The sequence below is a fragment of the Oryzias latipes genome, chromosome 16 (assembly GCF_002234675.1).
Source record: "Oryzias latipes chromosome 16, ASM223467v1".
Taxonomy (NCBI): Eukaryota; Metazoa; Chordata; class Actinopteri; order Beloniformes; family Adrianichthyidae; genus Oryzias; species Oryzias latipes.
The window spans coordinates 12,251,776-12,276,871 of NC_019874.2; positions in this window are offsets into that span (position 1 = coordinate 12,251,776).

Sequence of the window (25,096 nt, forward strand, 5' to 3'; positions counted from 1 at the left end):
TCTCTACACTTGGCAATCCCGTGAAATGAGATTGTCCCTATTGCACACAGGTAAAAAAAATTGTATTATTTATTTTTTTTGCATAATCAGGCAGTAACGAGAGCAAAATGATTTTGATTACCCCAAAATTTGTGTGCATATATGTGCTACCTACTTTATATGTATGTTTGTGCAAAAAAAAAAAAAAAACGGAGGTGATTGTTGGAGAGAAGGATTCATTTAGAGGCCTCTTCTTTCCTCAGCTGCTCCCTGCCTTTCTCAGTAATTAGCATAGCGTGGCAGCTACTCTCACCGCTCTGTCTGAGAGAGACACTTGACACGGCAGACATCAGAGAGATTTTTCAGGAGGCTCTCCCGGCGCCCCAACAGCTCTTAATTAACCACTTAGGTATCCCCACTCGTTCCCCCGGCCGGCACTTTCCAAATGGTAAGGAGGTTCTGTGCCATGGATCTAAACACCGGGGGAAGTGTGCTATCAAAAGATCCGGTTAAATGAAGGCTTGTGTAAATTATTTTTAATGATTCCCTCCTGGCACATCATTATGTTTGTAGTTACACAGAGGCACTTCTGAGACGGCTCATCTTCGCTAAGGTCATCAGCAGGACCAACTGTAACTAGCTGCTAGTCTGTAAATGGCTTATTAATTAGTGCTGTGGTTTTACATAGCTGTGAGCTCTGATATATAGTGCAGGGATCGTAATTGTGGGAAATCAAAAATGATGATGGTGATGATGACGACGATAACCAATCTCCGGGCTGTTTATGCAAATTGTCTGCTCATATTAGAAAATCATTACCTATCCAAACACTGTAACACCCAGCCTGTGTGAATTACAATGATGGATTTTATGATAATTGCGATTTAATTTTCTCTCGCTTGTCGACTTCCCTTTCTCTGCCTGGAGTTTTGAAATAATTTGGTCATTGTAAGCGCTATTAATTCTTTTTGTCAGAGATGAGTGAAATGATTTATTTTATTTTCTCTGCAAATAAGTTTGGTTTTAGTTTGGATACAATCCAGTTGTTTAGTCTTTTTTGAAATGCTCATGCATTTGTGGCCAATGTCACATACTATTTACAAATATTTATAATAGCTATTTAGAATGTAACTTGCAGAAAAGAGGAAAGAAAGAAAAGTTAAAGAGTTGACATCTGTGAAATAAATACAGGTATCACACTTTCCCTATTATAAGGCAAACCTAAAAGTCTGTATTTAGAAAAAAAAACAAATAACAGTGTGCTTTATACATAGATTGATTCTGGTTGTACTTATTCACGTTGAAACAATTTTGGGAGGAACACAATGCTCTGTCAAAATCTGGAAGTCTGTTATTTTTACTCGTTGCAAACAAGGCTAGGAGTTACAGGTATCGTGAATAAGGTAAGGCAACTAACGCTTTGAATGTTGCTAACATTGAGTGTGTCACAAGTTCTGAAAAAACTTGTAAATAAAGTATTTACATAGAAATACTGTAAATGCTTAAGAATGTTCATAAAGTCTGACTGACTGAGGGACTTATCTTTGACTCTTTTGTCTCGTGTAATGCGCCTTACAGCTTGATGCACCTTGATGCAACACAAGTTCGCAAATATATTATTCATCGACTGTGCGCCTTATAATCCGATACGCCCTTTAGTGCGGAAAATATGGTACATTTTATTTGTAGAATGCTAACAGGCTAAATCAAAAGGTTTTGCAAGTAAACACTTGAAAAAAATTGTCAGTGAGTCCAGTGCAAAAACTAAACTATCTGCTGAGCTCTGTTTGAGCAAGTCCTTTGTAGTTCGGCATTCAAATCTCACTGGAAGTCTTCAGAGCAGCACAGCATAACCTTGATGAAAAGTGCATTTCACCTTAGGCTACAAGCGGAGGACATGCACACCGCACATCATTTCATTGGGGCGGCTTGTCTCACTGACAACTTTGAAACAGTTTTGAGGCAGATCAAAATAAATGGTTTACTGATTTTAGTTTTTGATCTTTTAGTAACAGTCTGAGGTTTACATGCACAGGTTAGTCTACAGCAGGTGAAGTAGCATGGGTAAAACTTGTTAAATATAGAACACAGCTTCTAAAACATCACAAAGATGGAAAATTTGGCTTGTGCATTTACATGTGCAATGAACAGAGGAACACCCTGGCTCTTTGTACTGGTTTGTCCTATTCAGACCAGCCTTTTGGTATGCTGACAGTATCCAGGCTGCAATCAACATCTGTTAATTTCTCTCTATTAACCGCATTGTCGTTACACATAATCATGATGTTTTGTTTGTACGGCTGAACTGAGACTTATGACCCTAATCCATCATCTGCTTGTCATAGTTTTATGTGTTGTCTGTGCAGTTCCCTGTTGCCCAAAGCAAACATATTACAAGGCCCTGTTTAAGTTATTGACCAGCTGCTAGAGCTGTGCCCAGCTGAAGAGGTCATTGTGTTTCTTTTTTTTTTTTTTTCTCCCCCTCCCCACTCTCCTCCAGAATATCACACCGTAGCTCAGGCAGTGCCAAACATAATACAAACCGTATGTCCTGTGAAACTATTTTTTGCATAGGCCGTGCCTGAATATTTTAGCAGGCCCCTCATCCTCTTCTTTCATAAATGAGAAGCAACAAAAGACTTCACTAAAAAGTCGCCTTTGAGTTGTTAGATTTTTGATGTAAAAAAGGCAATATTTTGAATATCTATAATTTAAAATATATATTTTTTTGCAATAAATCCGATTTATTTTCATTCTATGACTAGATGCAATAACATTTGCAATGCAACTATGGCATCAAGAACTATTATTGATTGTTTGTTTCATTGAAATATATCATGTTGTACCTATGTGGTTAAGTTAGATACAAATCGAGTTAAGTACTTTATCTACATGGGGTACTTTTATCAATTATTACCACATGATTAAAAGTAAAACATAAGGTGGTTGTAAAACAGTGAATGTATACAAAAAGAAAAAAATCAGTAAAAATAAATCACTCACTACTATGTGTGATAAATGCCTGGGGTCTCTGCCAATTGTGAGATGAACAGCCTTACAGCCTTCGCCCATTATGAAATGAATGGGTTTAGAGTAAAGGTCCTCTTGAGGACAGTCGATGCATATCCCCGCAGACTGGAGAGCCTTTCCTTATCCCCGCTTGACATCATGTTGATAGACACAGGCAGTATTTTTCCTTGTTAAGAAAGAGCCCTGTTTACTCTGCAGGTAACGATCCAAATCTAGCAGACATTTGCCCCACAGGAAGGGGTGCGCTCACTCAAGTTTGTCATTTCAATTCTACTGTGAAATCCATTAAGTCTACACATTGAGGATCCTTTTTCTTATACCCGTACTGCATTTTTCCATTCCGGTTTTAGTCATCATATGACAATATTGTTCTCGGTTGTAAAGTTTTTTGGAGCAGCTTATCACACTCTGTCAGTTTTTCTTTACGCTCCTTATTTTAACCCAAACCTTAACTAAAAGAAGTTCATCTTTGCATTTGAATGAGAAGGCTTTCACATTGACTCACAGCTGGAGTGCAGTCTCTATATTTGTTGTTTATTTCCCTCCATCCAGCAGACTTCTGGTCAGCAATCTCAGATTAATCAGCAAAAAAAATAAATAAACCATGGAGCCTAACAACTAATACAGTTAATTGTCTTAGTGCTTTTCTGGCTGGCCGCTTGCTAACAGCTGGTCGTATTGGCTCATGGCACCACTTTAGCCAGCCTTTGAGATAATAACTTTTGCTTCTGCCAAAGAAGTGGCTGTTACTGCCCACCGAATTTACAACTCACAAGCGGAAACACAGACTCCGACAGAATTTTCTATGCATGGGTCTTTGAATTTTATTAATGTAATGCAAACATAGTCCTTCCAACACATTAAATTGTTGATGTTATGCGAATACACTCTGGAATTGCAGATCCTCATTAACATTATTTGCATGTTAATCTGCATCTTTTTAATTAGTGATATTATTTATGCACATAATTTTCGCCCGGTGATGCCAAGTCGTAGGCACATTAATTAATCTACAGAGATGCCAAACTGTTTTTCCTCCACTTTTATTTGTTTACACCGTGTTTTGGATTCAGGGGGAAGTTGGAAGAAAAAAGGAGAAAAATGCCTAAAGATGAATGAAAGTATAAGGAGACAAGAAAAACTAAAAGTCCGTTTTGTTTTCATAATTCATATTGTAATATTAGCCAAAAGTCAGATGTGCATTTTTTCCCCTCTTCCTCTTCTCTTTCCTGTGAGATTGGTTATTCAGTTACACAACCTTGATGTATTATTAAAACCCATAATGGACTCCTGAGGCTTCCCGTGCGTCTCTTCTTCATTTACAGAATACAGTCAGTGTTATTCTAATATCTACATAACACTGTCATACATAGGCAATCAGTGCCCAGTCCCACCACCTACACAGACCTCCACCCTCTTTAGATCATCCACCTCCATAGCTGCACTAAAATTTTAACATGTCTATAGTGGTCACTGTCATGAATAGATTATTTGAGGCTTTGTTTTAGTCACACTAGTAAATAACATTTAAAAAAAAAAGAAAACGTTAAAAAAAATGGTCCACTTCTTTGTAGTCTTTTAGCATATTATTATAGTCAGTTACAAGGGTTTTATGTGTATTTTTTTTTTTAATGGATAGAGTGGAGACCAGATTTTTTTTATACAAACATATGACAAATAATTAATAAATACAATTTTACAATATAAAATTGTATTCTTACATTGTGGTCAATTTTTTCTCAAGAGAAATTAATACAAATAATGACATTCGTGTGTACTACTTATATTTTCAAAACCACGAACTTAACAAAATATTTGAAAATGGAGAAGTGAAAATAAAATAAAAATAGATATTTTGTCGCTTTCTACAAAATCTTTCTACAGGTGTTTTTTTTTTTTTTTTTTTTTTTTTTTTTTTTTCATTTCTCAGCAATCGCAAAAGCCAATCAAGGGTCGTAACAAAGGGAAATAAATATGGACTAAAGTCATTTCAGCTGTGGCTATATTTCATCAATGCTATACACCTGCACACTGTAAATCAGACATATTTTTCCCTTGATGTGATCTAGAAATTGCTCAGTGGAAAGCCCATTATTTTAGTTAGTAAACTGTGTTCTAGAATAAATTGCTGTCAAGCTCAATGCAGAAGAGCACATTTATGTTGGAGGGCTAAAAAGCAGAAAAGAAACAATTCAAACAGGATTCAGCACCAAGAAAATCTGATCAATTAAGTACTGATCTTTTTTATTGAAATCCACATTTGTTGAAGCTATAATTTTGTCCTTGATTTTAATGTTAGACAATAAAATGTACCCTTAAACGTTGTAGTTCTGTTATTCAGTATTAGGAATGTTGTGTGGACTGTTTTTGAAGTTTATACCAGCAAGGATATTAGAGTAATCCATTATTGGTAATTATGGTATTATTAGGATTAAAAAAATAAATAACCCAATTTGGAGTGTGCTTACCTTTGTTTAATGGTTAAGCTGTAGAAAATATTTACAAAAATATTACATTTACAAAAATAAAATAATTTTATCAATCCAATTATTATTATTATTATTATTATTAGGTAGCCAGCAATAGTGTACAATAGTTTTTAAACTGTAGACATTCAAATCTTTGTTACGCATTTTCTGTCAAGCTCATTTTCCTTCAGTGGGGATCAATCAGCTGCTGAAGTTTTCGTTGGCTTGAATGTGTGTGGAAAGCTGGCATCTAATGTTTGATGGTCTGGAACAATGATTCATATTCATGTCAGAGCTGGGAACCTGTGGCAGAGGATGACAAAACAGGATTTCCACACTTGGGTTGGTTTCTATAATTACCAGGATTTATTCCTTCATGGGTTTCTCTTTTAAAATGTACAAAGTGTAGTTTTAACCTGTTTTATACAGGAATTCTGAAAATAACCTTTGTAGAAGCCTGACAAAATGAAAAAGATTAGTCCTAAAGTGAATGATGACCCTGATCAAATCTCAACTCAGTCTCTTGATTCGTAACAGCTGCTCATCTTGCCAGTGCATGTAGTTATTCTTTCATAATAACACCAGGCCTAAGTTCTCAACTTCAGAAGGCGGCTCGCTCCTACCGCCTCTTTCCAAGGACAATGAAGTTAGTGACAGCAAATCTTTTTCTAAAGGGGTTTTCTGGAATTTACAAGCCTACAATGCCACTGGCACAACTGATACTGCAGGTAATTTGGCATATCATGTCCAGGAACCAGATCCTTAGTAGGGAATGACGAACAGATTAAAAAAAGATGGAAGGAAAGACAGATATCTGGTGGGAAAAGGGCAGACTAAAATCTTGGCATTCCAGTGACCACTCACATGAAACTGATAAGTCTGAATACCCCCCTCCCCAAAAAAGAGTCCTATTTTCCTTGCCCTTGTCTCCACCCCAAAGAGGCTGATGAAAGTGTCTTTTGTTTCTGGAAGGTCTGACTGTTTTGTTCAAATGTACAATAACCGATACGCTGCGGAGATGTCTCACGCATAACTTTGATCTAAAGAGATGAAACACCATCGTACGAGTAGCTAAACAACCATGGACAGGTGCGTGACTCCCACACTGTTCCTATGTATGCGTGGGGAGAAGTAAATGTTCCCTTTGTTCTCTGCACTTTGAATTTACAGGTCACGGTACAGTTTTACATTTTCTCAATGTACATTAGCATGACTGAATACATCCTTGTGTTTTGAGCCGTCTTTGACGTTATACTCTTAAATTTCAAAGTGCTATTATATACAGTAGAAACCTTAAAGAGAATTAGCAATTAATTCAATTAAGTGAGTAAATGATAAGTCTCTTGTTGAGTGGTTTAAGATTTCCGTGGCTAGACTTGTTGCAGCGATCGCGACTCTGCACATCAAGATGTCCTCTTGACCTTAGTGACAGACAAAGGGCTAGCCAGCACTTTATAAGCTACAGGCTTAATTTCCTATGTCAGAGGAGGACCTCAAATGGGTTTTTAATCCTAAACTAACCATGCTGCACATAGCTAATAGTGTTCAGGCAAAAAGTCTTTTCTACCACCCTATTGTATTGGGGCAAGTTGAGCCTGTAACCCGAATCACTGCAAAAATAATGCGCTAAGCTCTTAGTACTGTATAGGCGTTTACACCACAACAATGTGTTTCTTTCTTTCTGTTGATGCCACGGACTCCCCTTTGATGCGGCTCTGAAACAACTGAGTGCCAAAGGCTATTTTCTCTCTGTTCGGGGCAACTCAATAGCTGGTCTGTCTGGCCTGTTTGTTTTCGGCTAATTGCCTCAAGATCTAATAAGTTAGTGATGATGTATGTCGAGTGACCCCTGACCCCAGCTGAAAGAAATATTATGTCAAAGTCAAACACACCAAGGGAAGAAGCAAGACTTCTTTTTTTTTTTTTTAGATAAGTCTGGCCCTTACAAACTGACAAGCACAACTCAAAGAATTACAAGTTCTTGCAAGCATAAATCAAATAAACTAAGAAGCCTGAAAAGTCTGCTTTTCTTTCCTGCATAAACAAAAAACCTACATATCCCAATTTATGAAGCTTTGCATAACTATGTTATACTTTGTGTGAAAACCCTTTTGAAAACACATTTCAAATCACTTTTTGACATTTCTGGAAAGCAATGAGCAAGAACCACCCAACAAACCATATTTCTATAGGGATATTTATTTTATTTTTTCTGGCAAAGTATCTATGACACCCTCCCCTCCTGCCTCCTCTTTTTATTTTTCCAAACGACAGACAGCAGTCCAAGCCAAAAAGCCATTTCACCTGCATTAATACACAATGAATAATTTATAAATCCCAATTATTTGGTATCATTTATGCAAAGAGTGTCACACAAGGCATACATAAAGCATTAAGGATGGTTAACCCATAGAAGAATGGGAGACTAGCAGAAGAGTGGAAGGTCACACCTGAAAGTCAGGTTGTTATTCTTTTTGTTTTGGTTTTTGCACAATAGCATCTCGCTCACTTTTTCCATTGAAAGAGCTTCATCTACCTGTATGTATATTATAGAAATGCCTCAACTTGTGAAAAAATATAGGGAAAAAATGTTGAGACAAAAGGTACCATCATGTTCTCTTTTATACTATTTATAATTATAATGTAAGGACTTTTGGATCAGTCGTACTTCATTTTGCCGTGATCTCCTTATCTTAACAAATGAAATTACGTCTGGATTTGTTGTGGTGCTCCCCAAGAGATGGACGGCACCCCTTTGGCGCTGACTATCTCCTTCTCTAATCCTGTCTTAGGAGGGTCTCTGTTAACAGGGATAAAGCACTGGCCTGGTATCCTGGGCTAGTAAGCTAAAGCCTATATACACAATTCAGGAATGGGCGCCTGCAGCTATTGGATGTGTGCAGATGTCCGTATCGCTCAGCCAACTTGAATACATAGAAATTTTGAAATGGAGTCTTAGATACAGATTTGGACATGATTGCTGATAAAAAAAATAAATAAAAAAAAGACAAACGGATTTGTCTGAAACACTTAAATCTGCTGATTTTCAATAAGAAATCTAAAATATCAGTATGTTTTGCTTTGTAGGACAATCAACTAAATTTCTTTACACAATAAAAGCTCAAGCATATACCATGATAGCAGCACACAATTGCAGTGAAATTCCCACTCATCATTTTTGCGACTAAACATGTGGTCTTTAAATTATGATTAAGCCAAGATTTAAAAAAAGAGAACATGTGTCATATTTTTAGGACAGTTTCTGCAGAGCAGCAGGTGTTCATCAGAAGTTTGCCTCTGAGTTGTGGGCGGGATTGGGTCCTACCCTACTTCCCGTCATCCATCGGTTTACACTCTCTCCAGTACAGTTAGTTTATAGCTCTTCACACCCCCAACTCAACAATTGTGGTGCAACAAAAATGGCAAAAAAAATAGTAGCTATCCAGTCGTACTGCCCGGGATTCACAACAATTAGAAAAAATAAATACTTCATTTTCGCCTCCATTACTCCTCCATTTTTAGAAAAACATTCAAACATGTGAAAAACACAAAGTGGGTCTTTATGTCGCAATTATTCATTTGCAATTCCTCTTCCAATTTTTTTTTTTTTTTACTTTGAATTTCTGTCTCCAGAGCCATTTCTATTAAACTTTTTTTGTGATAATTGAAAAGTTCAACACATGTGTGGCATATTTTTTTTTTTTTTTTTTACAGATGGCTGAAAGTTAAATCATTACAAAAGGTCACATTATTGACCCCAGCCTCTTACGGCAAAGGAAAAAGCTTGACACCAGACTTCAGTCAATTTTGCTTTTCTGGTGTGAACAATATACTTCTCAGTTTCACACATTTGGGTGGATTAAGCTTTTAACACTTGGTGAAATCCAGCACTTATCCTGCAAACACTGGGGAAGTGTATGTGACAGTGGATCCATATCAAGTGTGACTGGGCAGGCTCCGCACGACCGGAAAAAGCCAGCACATCTGTTTTGCGGCGTGGTAACTTTTAACATTTCTCACATGCTTGGGTTTCTATGATGAAATGCCAGTAACGGACCACAGTTTTAAATTCTAAGACTAACTTTTTGCGGCTGTTCCTGTTGACATCCGTCAGAAGTAAAACAGTGATTGGAAATACACATTAAACCCCCAAAAAAAACCTAACACTTGGGCTGCTGGGGAAACCTCAGCCACACTCACATACTGAAAGTCATGTAAACTGATACAATGGGTTCACCTCCCATGATGAAATCTGTTAGAACGCGCCACCACAGTGGGGGTCAGCTTTGATTGTTCGTCGCTTACATCGCTACATATTTTAGCGTGTGTTTTAATACCACACACCCTTTGATGAACCACAAAAATGGTGATACATGAAGATAGGATACTTGCAGCATGATGGCTGCACTTGTAGATATGTGACCTTCATTTGGTGTTTCAGAAGGTTGGTAAATAATCACACCGAGTTAATGGATTTCATATGCTCCTCAGTCTCACTGCTGCAAGTCACTTGATGCAACAGTGCATGCAACCTTGCCCCCAAGGAAATGAGAGAAGTCTGTCAATCACCCTACCCTTCCCACTGTTTGGTTCATATCCACGTTATATTGACACACACCAGTGCTTGCATTTTTAAGGGAATTAAAGTATAATGCATCTGTGAATTTTGGCCATGATTTATTCTCTCCATGAAAGTTTTGGCTTTTCGTGTAATTGCTTTTACGCAGAAATAAAACTACAGCAGTAAAAGCTGCATCAAACACTGCTGTGACATACGCAATCATGTATTTTCGCTGACCTTTAAAAAATTAAAATAAATCCCACAACAATGATGGAAAAGTTTACAAATTTTCCTTACATTTATATAGGCATTCTAAATATATCTTTATTCAAGTTGTGGCTACTATCTTTTATTTGTTGCTAGAATTGTAATCTTTTTTTTTTATATATATATATTTCCTCAAGACATTTCTTGTCCATTGTTACCAAGGCATTAAGGGTGTTTTCTATTCATATATCTTAACTTCTACTTTCAGTGGTGCAGGAAACATAAGACAACTTTAGGGGGATTAACCCCCTGAGAAGCAAATTTAAAACTTTGTTACTTGACAATAAATCTACACCTAATGTGATCAGAACTGCTTTTTCCCCCTCCTTTTCAGGCAATACAAAAAACTCTACTTGACTTTAGTTAATAATCACTTTATTTAAATAATTCAATGTGACCCAAGTGTGTATTACATGCATTACTGCAAAAATCTCTATTTATGATTATGAGTGATTACATTTTCTTCTTACATTTCCATTATTTTATTTATTTATTTTATTTTTTTAACTTGTCCTGTCCAACAGCTGGGCAAACAGATGAGAGCTGAAGGCCTCTTGTGTTGGACATATTTTATTTTAACATCAGGGGTTCTGAATTTTCTGACAAACCAGAGGTATGTCTGAATAAACCCCTTTTGTAATCGAGGCCAAACTTCATTCATTCTGATCGTTTTTGAAAATCTTTTGTGTTGGACCGGACAGAAAAGGAAAGAAGGGAAGAAGAGAGAGGGATATTAAAGAGGGGGGGATCGAAGGGTGATTATATGGGGGGGGGGGGGGGGGGGGGGTAGTAAAACCATGAAGCAGCATAAAGCAACAAGTTGCTGGATGTTTATCAATACGGTCAGGTTCAGATGTAATACAAAACTAGAAGGGGCGGGGCCTGTCCACACACACACTCAAATGTTATTAACACACCTGTTGGCTGCAAAAATGTCCACATGTCAACAAGTACACAATGCCGATAGTGTTCACACACGCATACTGATGCCTTCAGACCAACTAGTGTGAAATATTTCATTCAATCACGCAAAGTGTGTGTACAAAGGTGAGCTAACACCTGTGCTCAATTGAGTGTTTATGTTCTTCTAAAATGGATGGTGGAATGTGAAAAGAAGGAGGGAGAATTCCCAGCCACCCCCATACCAAGACCCCCGCAGCAGGTGCGGCAGCCAGAACCCCCCCAACGCCACTCGGCGGTAGGCATAGAACAACGCCCCCCGGGTGACCACATCCGCCACCCAGGCATATGTGGTCACCTATGTAATAATGACGACGAGTTGGTATAAAGAAAAACACATCACATAAATGTTTGTTTCCTACTAGTTTTTAGCTAATGTAGCCCTAACAGATTGCATTTAAGGGGCACTAACTATGAGAGCTTTGGTTTGTCTGGAATACTTCTCCAGTTCAATACTAGTAAATGGAATCAGACAAAAAGGAAGCAAAATCAAAGACATTAAGTAGCGTAAACACTGTACATTTTAGGTATGGAGGAGATAAATATAATCCCCACAGTGTTGTAAAAAAGATTTGTGAACGACCAAAAGGTTGAGAAATGTTTAATCTGTACGCATGATAAAGCACAGAATAAATTATCCTTAGTGGAAAGTTTTGAGACAGAGCTTTAGTTGTAGTCGCAGCAGCGTGTTAAGGTAACGTCTGTTTTTAAATGACTTGAACATATTTTATTAGTGAGGTCAGGGCGGATCCTCCCCATGACTATAAATCCAAAATGAGAAGAAAAGAACTTGTAGCTAAAAATACATTTCTACCTCTCCCAAAAATATATTGACCCATTTTGAATGTGGAAACACATTTCCAGTGAATAATATATATAGTGAATAATATATATATATATATATATATATATATATATATATATATATATATATATATATATATATATATATATATATATATATATATATATATATATATATATACAGAGAGAGAGAGAGAGAGAGAGAGAGAGAGAGAGATGATTTAAGCCTTATCTGCTGCAGTTTATTCCAACCTTTAAATATCCATGAAAGTACTTTTTAAAGAGCCACTACTATGAAAGTTGTGTTTTTGGTGTTTTTAACTGTTTTTAACAAGTTCTTGTAGCATTTTTCTGATGATGGAAGACATAAACTAACACAATTAAGCTCCATTTGTATTCCTGAGTATTTCTTTATTCAAACTATTGAGATTCAGGAGCAGACAATTTTTTTCTTTAAATAATTTTTTTACAATTATTATACAATTAAATACTCTATTATACAAAAAGAAAAGAAAAGAAAGAACAAACCATTTTACAGGCTCAAGCATTTGTTTCACAAATCAAAGTACTCTAGAAACGTTTTTTTCAACAAATAACTTCTGTACTGTACTGTCAAAAAATAATTTTAATCATCAATGTGAACAGAAGGCTTCAAATTGCGGAGATTAGCCCCGCCCACCGCGGCCCGAGTAAATGGATAAAACGGGAGAAAATTTAAAATGATTATGAAAAAAATACAAAGTACAGTTGGACAAATAGTGACTCAGGTGTATTTCACTGCTCTTCAGTCTGAGCTGCTGCATCCTGACTCCGCTCTGCAGTGTTTTCTTTTCTTTTGAAGCCCGCGGTGCAGCTGTGTTTGTTCGGGAGAAGAACATAGTGATAGGCAGTTGTTGTCGCTATTTTTTCTATGGGTTTTAAAGAAATTCGAAATTGCAAGAGAATTTGCACGTATGTAATTTAAATTTGGCAAGCTGTTTTACGTACGTGTACATATTAAACTGCAACATTATTGACGCGCAGGTAGAGAAGAGGCGGAGTGACTTTTTAGCCAATCAGAATGCAGAACACAATGCAAATCCGTGAAGTAGCGAAACAGTGAAAAGTAAACCACGTTATAGCAAGGGATCACTGTATAACAAAGTATTAGGTCTGTAAGCTAGCACAAGAGCATGTAAACATGCTCTTGAAAACGAGGTGTTTTTTCTATTGGGGGTTAACTTCTCACTTCAGTTCAAATGTGTAAATAAAATAAAATAAATTAACAGAGAGCTCTGAGTAATGGGGGGGGGGGGGGGGAGTTGCTCTGCTCTGCAGAAACTATGTCCAAGAAAACGACATTGATTTTTTGATTCTAGTTAAAATCAGCATGATCACCGTTAAAAAGACTACTGGGAACGCGTTTTTAAAAAAAGTTCAAAAAGTGATCGGAGTGGGGTCCTTAACGAGCCTGGGTCACGGATTTGCTGTGGAAGGATGTGGCAGATTACAGCATCAAGGCAGGAAAGTCCAATGCTGGGGCAAAGTGCTTTAACTTTTGGGCCCTTCCTTTAAACCCTTGCCTGATGCCTCCCATTGGTGCATATTTGAATCAGTGGGTGTCATTATACCAAAACTACCTAATTTTAGCATCTACCTAAAAAGAAAAACGTGAGCAATTTTTTTTTTTTCATAGCTGGAAATTAATTCAGGCATCAAGGGGTTAAATCTTTCTGTTTCTTTTTTTTTGCCTCTTAGAATCTTGATATCTCCCCCCATAAAACTCTAAGTAGATTCTATATTTTTTAGTAATGTCAGTCTATGTTGGTCTATTGGCTGTCGCTCCTAGTGATGCCTGAGAAGCATTTGTTTTGCACTCGTTTCAGGCTTTTCTTTTAAAACGATTATTCGTTTGAGCTGTTAGAAATCTAAGAAATGCAAATAGAAGTAACAACCAAATTTCCAGATGTGCTTCTGTCAGTGAGTGTGTTTGGATTACGAGGATCCCATTCAAAGAGCGGTGTGTCGTGAATCTGTCATACTCAACACATCTGTCAAAGTGCGTTTTCTCAAATGGGCGATGGGAGAGACTTGGTTTGAACTGGAAGAGCTTCTGTCAAACCCCGGTTTATCACAGTTTATCCCTTGTGTTTACAACACCACCACCACCCCCCACCACCCAAAAAAGGTCATTGATTGAAGCAAGCAAAACACTCAAACCTGCTCAGAGCGCGGCCTTCTCTTTATCTCGCCCCAGCATTCCAGCAGTGCTTGAGGGGTGCAGCAGGCAGAAAACTAGCTAGACACAGAGAGGACGAAAGGAAGCAGGCAGAAAATCTGCATGCTGGAAGAAACAAGATGGACATAAAAGATGGACTAAATTGCAGAGAGGACTTTTCTTGTCAAAGGCTAATGGAAACATTTTCACACAACACAGAGAGGGGAATGGAGGCTCCATTATCACAGCAGAGCAGATGGAGCTGGCAGCCATTCCAGAGAAGAGCTGAGATGTGCATAGTAGCCCAGCTTAGCGCCCTCAGCCAGCCCCTCAGGCCTCTACCTGAATAATCTGTGTCAACAGGTTCCAAAATGCCCAGAGGAATCACATAAACAGAGGAAAACACTTACTAAATAACTCCTTTGTTTCTGCTTCCTCCCTCATTTTTTACTTTGGTCTTTAACTCAATTTTTTTTTAAATTTAAAAGCCTGATTTCTGAAGAGCATTGACAGCTTCATACGTTTCTGTTGCATAACTACAGTTAAAACATTCTGCACCGATCTCAAAAATACCTAAAATCATTCAGCAGTCAAAATAAATTATACAGAGAATTATTTTAAAATAGAAAAATACTTTAAAAAGACGTCAGCTTTGTGCTATAATTAGGCTCCGCTACTTCAGCCGACAAAAGTGGCTGTTTACTCATTTCAAACTTGCATCAAAGATCACTCCAAGCTAAATATAATGTAGTATGTATTTACTCCCCCTTGTTTATTCTCACATCACAACACATGTCCCACGAGGCCCGTAAGAAATTGATTTGGTGGCTGTATTTCCACTGAAATTCCTTAAGGCAGGGTTGCGTTTGTGTGCACTCTGACATCCTCTGTTCCCCAGGGAAAGCAGCAAAGTACAGTCAGTTATGACCAAATCTAGATTTTCTTCTTACATTTTATTTATTGCTTGTTTTTGTTGCCCGATAAGTACAAATGAAAGAAGAAAAAAGGGGGAATGTGAAGAGAAGGAAATGTATGTGTAAAATAAAAAAAAAACAGTTCATTGAACTGAAAGCACTTTAACAGGACAAAAACAGGAGATCACATCAGATGCCATAATCAAAAACAATCTACAGGCAAAATGGTAAACAACAAAGTTGAATGGAGGGGAATCCAATCTGACGACTTGTTCATCTCATGTGCCAGTCTTCGGCTGGAAATCATCCATTTATAATAAGCCCAGCTGATAAATGTTTTAGTAAAATTCTGCATAATTCATTTCGGCGGGCCTAGTTTTAATTGACTTATTGCCGAATTGTTCTGAAGATCAAAAGCTTGATTAAAGCAATGTATATATTAGCGCTCTGAAGTTTTCCCCCAACACCATCTTTCAAAAACATGAGAGATCAAGTGTGTTGTGAAATGTGATCAATTATTCACCAAGATAATCAATTAAGTGATAGATTAGAGTATCATTTTTGACAAGGCCGGTGTCAGAAGTACTTTGTGTGGACTGATGACACGCAGCAGAAAAACTAAAGGCGATTGTATTACAGTTCTGAGCAAATTGGTGCTATGTGGAACAAATTCTTATATATGTTGAAGTGTTATTGCAGAAACAACACTAATTCCTCATTTTATTTCATAAATAAAAAAAGGCTTTTGGCTATTTTTGTATCATATTTGGCAGCATATTATTTTCCTAGAAGTTCTGGAAAATCCATATTTTCCACCAAATATTGGGAGTTTTCTCAAAGTTTCTAAAGGCTGTCAGGACTGCAGCATCTTGAAATATATCTGTTTTGTAAATTTTTGCATGAGTGGTTTTAAACAGGCTGAAGATTTTTACTCAGTGTGTAAGGATTTCAAATGATGGCCTGAAATAAAGGCCTGAAAAAAATGAGAGTTGATTTGGATGTACTGTAAAAATGTCAATATTTGTTACGGTTTCTGTTTCTTTGCTCTTGTGGTTTGTTTCCTTTTTGTTCTGTGATGTTTTCAGTTCACTTCCTGTTTTATTTTGTAGGGTTTCCTGTTTTGTTTTTGTTGTGAGTTTTACTTTGGTTCCCCATCCTGCCTGATTGTGTTCACCTGTGTCTCGTTTGTCTGTATGTATTTTAGTCTTGTCTTTCCCCTCCTCCTGTGCTGGTCGATAGTTTGTATTTGTGCTGTTGCCTGTTTTCGAGCGTTTTGTCTTTCGAGTCTTCGAGCCTGCTTAAGCAGTGGTTTTGGTTTTTTCTTGTAAGTTTTGTTATTAAAACCCCCATTCCCTGCATCCTCCCGCCTCCTCTCCTCTCTGCGCCTGGGTACGTCCCTCCTATTCCCCCCGTAACAATATTCTCTGTTTTTAGGCAGATGAAGTGTTAGGGGCACCATCAAACTAATAAATAAATGTATGGAAATAAAGTTATCCATTAGTGAATTTTTTTTTTCTTTTTACGGGACTTAAGTTGAGAACAAATTTGTACATTTATGAGAAAAATAAATCGTAATTTTATGAGAATAAAGTTGCACATGTTTTATTTATTTTACGCGAATTAACCCATAAAATTCTGAGATAAAGTTTTAATTTTTCAATAAGAAAATCTAAACTTTTAAATTAAAAAAGCGTTATTTTAGGAGAGGAAAGTTGTAAAATTTTGGGAAAAAAAGTCATAATTTTATGATTACATATTTATTATATATGCATTCATCTTCTAATCCGTTTGTTCCCTTCCGGGGTCACGGGGCTGCCGGAGCCTGTCCCGGCCACTTGCGGACAACTGCAGGGGACACCCTGGACAGGTCGCCAGTCTGTGCCAGGGCAACAATAACACACCCATTTCACAATTTTGTTTGACCAATTTACCTATGAAGCATGTTTTTGGAAGTCTCCAGAGGAAAAAAAAAAAAAAAATATATATATATATATATATACAAGAGAAATTCTTAATTTTACAAGAAGCTGAGTAGCAAGCAGCTGAGTAGCTCGGTTGGTAAGGTGAGCAGCTACCACGCAGGAATCCAGGGTTCGATTTCCGGAGGGGAAAAACAATGGTACTGGGGGCAATTACCATATCAATGGCGAGCAGTTAACATCACTCAGTGAGGGTCCTTAGGCAAGGCCCTTAACGCTACCGCCTCCCGAGCGCAGTTCAGTTGCAGCTCACCGCTCCCCCAGGGGATGGGTCAAATGCGGAGAAGAATTTCCCCATTGAGGGATGAATACAGTATAATTTTTTTTTTTTTTTTTTTTTTTTTTTTTAAGAATAAATCAGTAAAATTGTGAGGAAAAAAAGTGTAATTTCATAAGAAAAATGTTGTAAATTTATGGGGGGGAAATTAATGTTATGAGAATAAAGTAAAATTACAAATATTAAAATTATAAATAACACACAATCCTTGAACTGCCGTAACTTTTTGACCGTTCACGCCATCAACATGAATCAGCTGATTCTGTTGAAGAATAGCAGCTTTTCACCTGTGCACCGAAACGCAACACACCACTGTAAAGAGTCACATATCGCACAAAGGTGATTTTGTCCACTTCCGGAACCTGCAAGAATTTAGTTTATTGCGTAAACGGGTGTTGACAGAATGTCTCTGGTGTAAAAGGGTTAAACTCAAGAACTTCTTCCCCTGACATATTGAGGAATGAAAAAAAACAAAGAAAATCTGCTCTTAACAAAACAGTGGACCATCAAAATAAGTATTCACTCCGTGGTAAAAGTCCCTGCTGTGTAAATGTCCAGTATTAAAAAGAAATGATCAGGAATCAGTGTAATGTTGTAAAGTGCATGGACACCACCAAAAATACAGACCCAAAACAGAAGCATAAAATTTTATTAATAGACATTGAAGATAATGATAATGCAGCTGCCCTGCAAGCAGTTTGGTTTTTTCATTTTTTTTTTCATTCAAAGTGTTTCTTGTGTGAAGCTGCAAGCAGGATGTTGTGTTTGACACATCAAAGCATGCACTGCAGAATCAAAGAGCGCTGAACGCCGTTTCTCCGTGTCACCGTTTAAGCAGCTATTACACAACTAGTGTTTATTTTAAGCTATAGCATTAATGTTAAACATAACATTAAGTGAATTTGATTAGAGCAGTCGCTGCTTACTTCTCCTCAAACTCCCTGTTTATCTTCTACAGATTTCAAACTGAGCTCAGCTCTTGACCTTTCTACTGTGACTTGTCAACAAACCTCAAACTGAGTTGGATGAGATTTAAAGTTCCACTTCAATCATCTTCTGATCTATATTCAAAGCGTTCCCAGTGGTCTTTTGATTATTATTATAGCGTTTTTATTCAAAATCAATAAAACCTATCTCAATTTCTATAGGATATAGTTTCTGCAGAGCGGACACAGTTCACTAGAAATTCGCCTCGTAAGTCGAACTTGTTGTGTTTCCATTAGGCAAATTTATGAACACGTATCAAATTTGCGCAATTTCGCAGTCAATGTAAACGCAGATACTGTTGGATCACTTTTATGATGGGTACAATTACATCAGCTTGACAACAAGCTGCCTTTTATTATAGCTCACCATTTGGCTCTCATAAAAATAAAGTCCATGCAAGAATGTTGTGTAGCATCGCGGCTGACAATAGAACATAGGCATTGCTGTTGGTGCGCCTTGGTCACTGTTTAAACATGCAATCGCACACACATAAATGGACAAATAGAGAGGCATTTTATGCATTGCTCTGACCTCAGGCCATCCTTCTTACACTATTACTGACCTTTCGAGTGTGTACGGAAAAACAGCCCCCCCCCCCCCCCCCCCCCCAAGTACCTTTCTTTACAATATTTCCAACTCACATACATTTGGACATAAATGAATAAATGTCTTCCTACAACCATGCATCACCCTAAAAATAGAACCTCACATTCTTCCAGCCATACAAACCTGAATTAAATGCTACCGCCGTGTGCAAGGGGTCAGCGCCTGTGAAATCAATGACTTTAAAACTAAAGGTGATGAATTATTGGGGTCTTTAAAACAAACGCCAAGACAGACGGGGGTGGGGTCATCTCTCTGTACTCTTCACTATATTCTTTTGTGTATTATCGCTTATCTCAATACAGTTTCACTTGAGCATGAATATAGAGTTGCTGCAAGATACCAGGACTTCTGTTTAGTCGAGCAGTAAAATCCATCCTGAATTTAATAGCTTGTTTTGTTTCCTCTATGATTTCAATACAATAGATCGGAATTAACTGTGATGCATGGTGTGCTCTTATACAAAATGCTGGTTGTGTTAGATGCAATTAAGATGATTATCAGAAATCAATTTATGCTATTTAGTAAAGTCTTCCGTTTACACTGTACTTGTGTGTCTCCTATAAACACAAACATAGAACCTTGTGAGCCACAAAGAAGCTAATTTGTGATCTCAATAAAATGTTTTTATCAACATTTGCCACAGTCTTAGCCATGTAAATGTATACCTGTAACTCCTATCTTGTTTGCAACACATAAAAAAAACACACTAATTATACTGTAACAACGTTAACTCCCAACCTTGTTAGAAACACATGAAAAAATAAAGAAACACAGTCCAACACCCCTACACATTGGCCGCATTAAGGTATTTACAATATCACCCAACCTTTTTTGCAACACGTAAAAAAAAAACAGACTGAAATCGCCAAAACAAACAATACTGTTACTACACTAACTCACAATCTTGTTGTTTTATGAAAAAAAAAAGTAAAAATTGAGTCTGACCCTACTATGCACTAGCGGATTAATGATACCTGTAGGTATCAAGGGCCCTCACTGGGCAAGACCCTTAACGCTACTGCCTCAGTAGCGTGGTTCGGCTGCAGCTCACCGCTCCCCCAAATTTACCGATAAATACAGTATAATAAAATAAATTAATAATAAAAAAAAATCATTGTGGGGGCAGACGTTCTGGAGTTACCCAATGAAATTGAAATATGCATTTGAATTATTTTTAAATTCTACACTGCTTTACTTTTGAGATTGATATTGATCTCTGTTCTTCCTTCTTGCATGTTGTGTGTACTTATGTATATTTGCACTGTTATGAAAATTTCTAACAAGACATTCTATGGCCGTGCGTATGAGCAATGTTATGTAGATGTAGATGTTTTATCAATGCAACTTCTAATGTTATTCCTCAATCTTCAAGTATGTGTTTTGGGAAAATATAGAATTATATTTATTAGAATAGTAAATTATTATGAACTTATATATCATTTATAAATATGACTTAATAAGTACATAGAATATAACAAAGTAAAAATTAGTAAGATCCACAAAGAAACATCAGCAACATTTACCTAGGTTTTGTGATTAGATGCAATAATAACCTGAGTGAAATTTACTTGTGTATTTGTCATAGACAATTAGTAAATTTTACTTAGAAATAGCCTGAGTAAAATTTACAAGCATTTTCTATGTGGAAAAACTGTAACCCTTGTGCTATCCTAGGCACTTTAAAATTGGGAATTGGGTCATCTAGACCCACTAGACCTTTTTTCTTCAACGATTTGTGATCTTTACTGGTGTCCATGGATTACATGAAATCTTTACACCTTTATCCACCTTTGTCATGGTAGAAATAACACGTCATTTTTTTCAGTATAGGTTAATTGGTTACTCTAAATTTTCCATAGGTGGCCCTATGACAGACTGGCTAACTGTCCAGGGTGTCCCCAGCCCTGTGACCCCAAAAGGCAACAAACGGCTTACACACAACCAAAATGAATCCTTATTTATTTGCTCTGGATTATAAGGGGAGCTGTTGCTTTTATAAAAATATTAAAGCTAAAATTAATCTAGCATGTACTACTTTTAATAAACAACGTACCTCTTTGGCACTGTCAGTCATGCAATGTGTAAAAAGTGAATGAATTAAAAATAACTCACATTTACATTACAAATATATCAACCGTCTCACAATGAAAAGTATATATAAAATGACTTTTCTGACTTTGATTTTCTATCGTGAGTTTTTTCCTGTCCTTTTTATTGGTGGAAATTCTATTTTTTTAGCCAAACAAACTCTGCCATCGACGTGTGTCTCTTTTGCACAGTGGATAACTAACTGGCTTCCTCACTCAAACAAACTGCTTGATAATAGAATCATCTCTATTCAATTAGTGGTCTAACAGTCTCCCGACTCAGCTGCCCAAAACGTGTCACATTCCAAACACCCCCAATCCTTTTCTTTCTGTCTCAGCTTTAATGCAGCCAGACACTAGTAATGTTGATGATCACATTAGATCCCGAGTCCCTTCCTCTTATTCTCTTTCAGTCATTAATCAGCCGCGAAAGAGGAGGAGGAGAGCAGGCGGGGGGGGGGCTGCGAGCTGCAGAGTGCCGGTCAGCCGCACTGGAGTGAGTAATTAACTGGCATTAACTCATTAAACTGTCCCAGATGTGGCCGTGAATATCTGAGATGAGGGGAGACACAGTAAAGAGGGAGTGTCCTGTCCTGCTGACAGCACAGGACAGAGACTGCAGGAGAAAAAAAGTCTGGGTTGTGGAGTCATTTTCTCCCTATAGTGTGTGTGACTCTATGTACAGTATATATGTAAATATATATATATATATATATATATATATATATATATATATATATATATATATATATATATATATATATATATATATATATATATATATATATATATATATATATATATATATATATATATATATATATATATATATATATATATATAAGAGCTGGTTTAGCTCGTGCTGGTTTGCAGCGCCTTCCGTCCGTGAAACCAGGGTTCGACTCCGGGCTGCTCCCTGTTCCCTTCTCTACCTCTGTGCCGGTTCCAAGCCCGGTTTGAGAAGGTTGCGTCAGGAAGGGCATCCGGCGTAAAACATTGCCAAATTTACCATGCGACTTGTTCGCTGTGGCGACCCCTGATGGGAGAAGCCGAAAGTGGAAGAAGATATATATATAAATAAAATTGTCCATAGGTGTGAGTATGAGAGTGAGTGGATGTGTGATTGAGGATATTCCACCCTGCGACAGACTGGCGACCAGTCCAGGGTATCCCTTGCCTACGCCCAAGTGGCCGGGATAGGCTCCGGCAACCCCGTGACCCCAAAAGGGAAGGAAGAAAATCATTAGGGAAACAGCCTTTTTGAAATATCTGATAATTTCCTGAGTGTGTATTTCATTAACATAACAAACATTTTAGGCTACCTTAGATGGACATTTAGACCAATGGGTTTTTTTCAGATGGGATTTATTTATTTAGCATTTTCACATTGTTATATTCGCACATTGTTTTAGTACTATTACTCATTCACTCACTCATTTAGTGTCAGGTAAATGCGTCTTGCAAAAAAAACTAAAGTAAAAAAAAATATGGAACGTTTTCTACTTTCACTAAACAATGTGACTGTTTAGTACTGTCAGCTATGCATTGTGTACAACTGAATAAATGAAAAATGACTCATATTAACATTACAAATTCAACAACCGTTTGTTTAGAAAGGTAAAATATGTAAAACATGTGCTGGCGTAGGCGAAGGAACACCTTTGAAATGTGAGGCAGCAGCTTGTACGACTGCTTCTCAAAGTAATTGTTTTGGAAGGGATTTTCTTTGAAAAAAAGTTTTGTTTTTCTTTTGTTTTGGAACATGTTATCTTTGGATTTGCACATGCATTCATATTAGGGATAAAACTAGGATCATTTTTGAAGTGGAGCATCTAGCATCCTGTGGTACTTAAAAGCCAAACCACATCTGTCAAAATGACTAATTTAAGAAATGCGTGTACTTTTTTTCCCACACCCCTTTTGTATTTTGCATGTTTTTTAATGTTTTATTTTCTGTTTATTTGACTTTCACTTATTATGAAACATATGGAGCAAAAAGAAACTGTCAGTTAATGATTTTGCAAGTTGTTCCACTAAAAAAGATGAAAGGTCTGTAAAGTTAATTACAGAAACACTTCAACAGTTAGAGACAGAACGTAAAACAAATCCAGGAAATCACACTGTATGTTTTTAAGTATTGATTTGTGTAACTGTATTCACACCCTTAAACAATCAGATTGCAACTTCTACACCATGACAAAGACCAAAGAGCCGTCTAAGGATACCAGGGACAAACATGTACAACCAATTTTTAGGTTCTGGATTGACAAAGCCATCCAGACCTCAATTCAACAAAGAATCTGTGGAGGGATTTGAAAGGCGACGTTGGCCAGTGACAGCCCCAAAACATCACAGCTCTTGAGAAGATCTGCATGGATGAAAGGACCAGCATAGAAAACCTACAGGAATGGTTTGACCTCTGTGACTGTCAACTAGGGTTACATCACAAAGTATTGAGGGGAGCTTTAGTTTTCGACCAAATGTGCATTTTTTGCACCACTATACAACTTAATTATTTGAAAATCACAGAATGCAATTTCCTGGAGTCTCTTTTTTAACATTCTGTATCTTGTAAGGAATCTATTATTAATAGCACTTATATAACATAAAAATAGATGATCAATTAAATAGATTTTCTTATCCACCTTCAATTCTTAGCTTTTGCCAGGGGAGAAAAAGACAACAAAACAAACAGACATTATTCATTTTGCTGCATGAGATCTGCTCTGCAACAATTTCATTTGCATTTATCCGGTGTCAGCCAGAGAAAGGAGAGAAGAGCCTTCATCTGAAATGATCCATGGATGACACACTGTGACTGATAAAAGTAATCACTCGAGATGCAATCTTTGCAAGGAGTGTGTGTGTGTGTGCACTGATGCATGCAAGGCATGTGCAGAGTGCCATGCCGGGTGAAAGTGTGCATGCCTTTGGAAGGGACTTTTGTCCATTCCCTGTGTGTGTGCAGCTTTGTGTGCACGCATAATTGTGTATGGACGGTCTAAATCCCCATGTCGGTTTCGGCATGGTTGTGTGTGGCTACCAGTGAGTCTGCATGAGCGTGTGGCGGCATGTGTGCCTGTACCTTTTGTGAGTTTGAGGGCATCTTATTAAAGTGTCATTTAGACAGACACTTCTCAGAGTCTAGCCCCAGGCAGCCTGATAGATTGTAATCATGGACTAAATTACTACTTTCCTAAGCCATAATCACAGCCTCTGTGTGTGTGAGTAAGTATCCGTGTGTGTGCATCTTTGGAAGAGCTAGACAAAGAACTTAATCATTGTTTGGCATGTGTCTGTTAAGCTTCGGGAGAATATAACAATCTGCCTGATTGATTTAGCGTTCACTATATAAGTCATCTGCATCCCCACAAGCCTTTACTTCCAGAGGATCCAACCGTCCATCTAATACATTTGCTGCAGCATGCTGACATAAGGTTTCACAGTTTTAGGCATAGATTTTGGTGTAATAAAGGTGTGTCCGTGATTGTTTTACTTTTTTGTAATTCAGAATGGTGTTTTAACATTTTGTTTTCTACCCCAAATCTCCAATGTACATTGACATTTTATGAGCATTTTCAGAAGTTAAAAAGTTTTCTAACAGTTATAACACAAAAATAAAATAAAAATCACTTTCAGTAAAAAATATATAAATTCCATGCATTCATGTCAGATGGTTCCTGCCTCAATTGAAACTTGTTCCGGAACAGCAGACAACTAAAGAAACATACAAGTGGCTTTTGAAAAAGTTTGTGTGAACAATCATTTGTGTTGTTGCCTTGTCAACAAGAAAGCTAGTAGTTGCAGAAGTAAAATGATAAATACAGTAAAGCTGAAAGGGTGTCTCCAGGTTTGAATTTTTCTGGTGGTCTACTAATAAGTCCTAATGTTTGCATGTTGGGTAACATGGCGATTTTAAATAAAATCCCCTTTAATTATACAACACTTTAAACAAAGACCCAGTCCATTTAGCTTTAAAT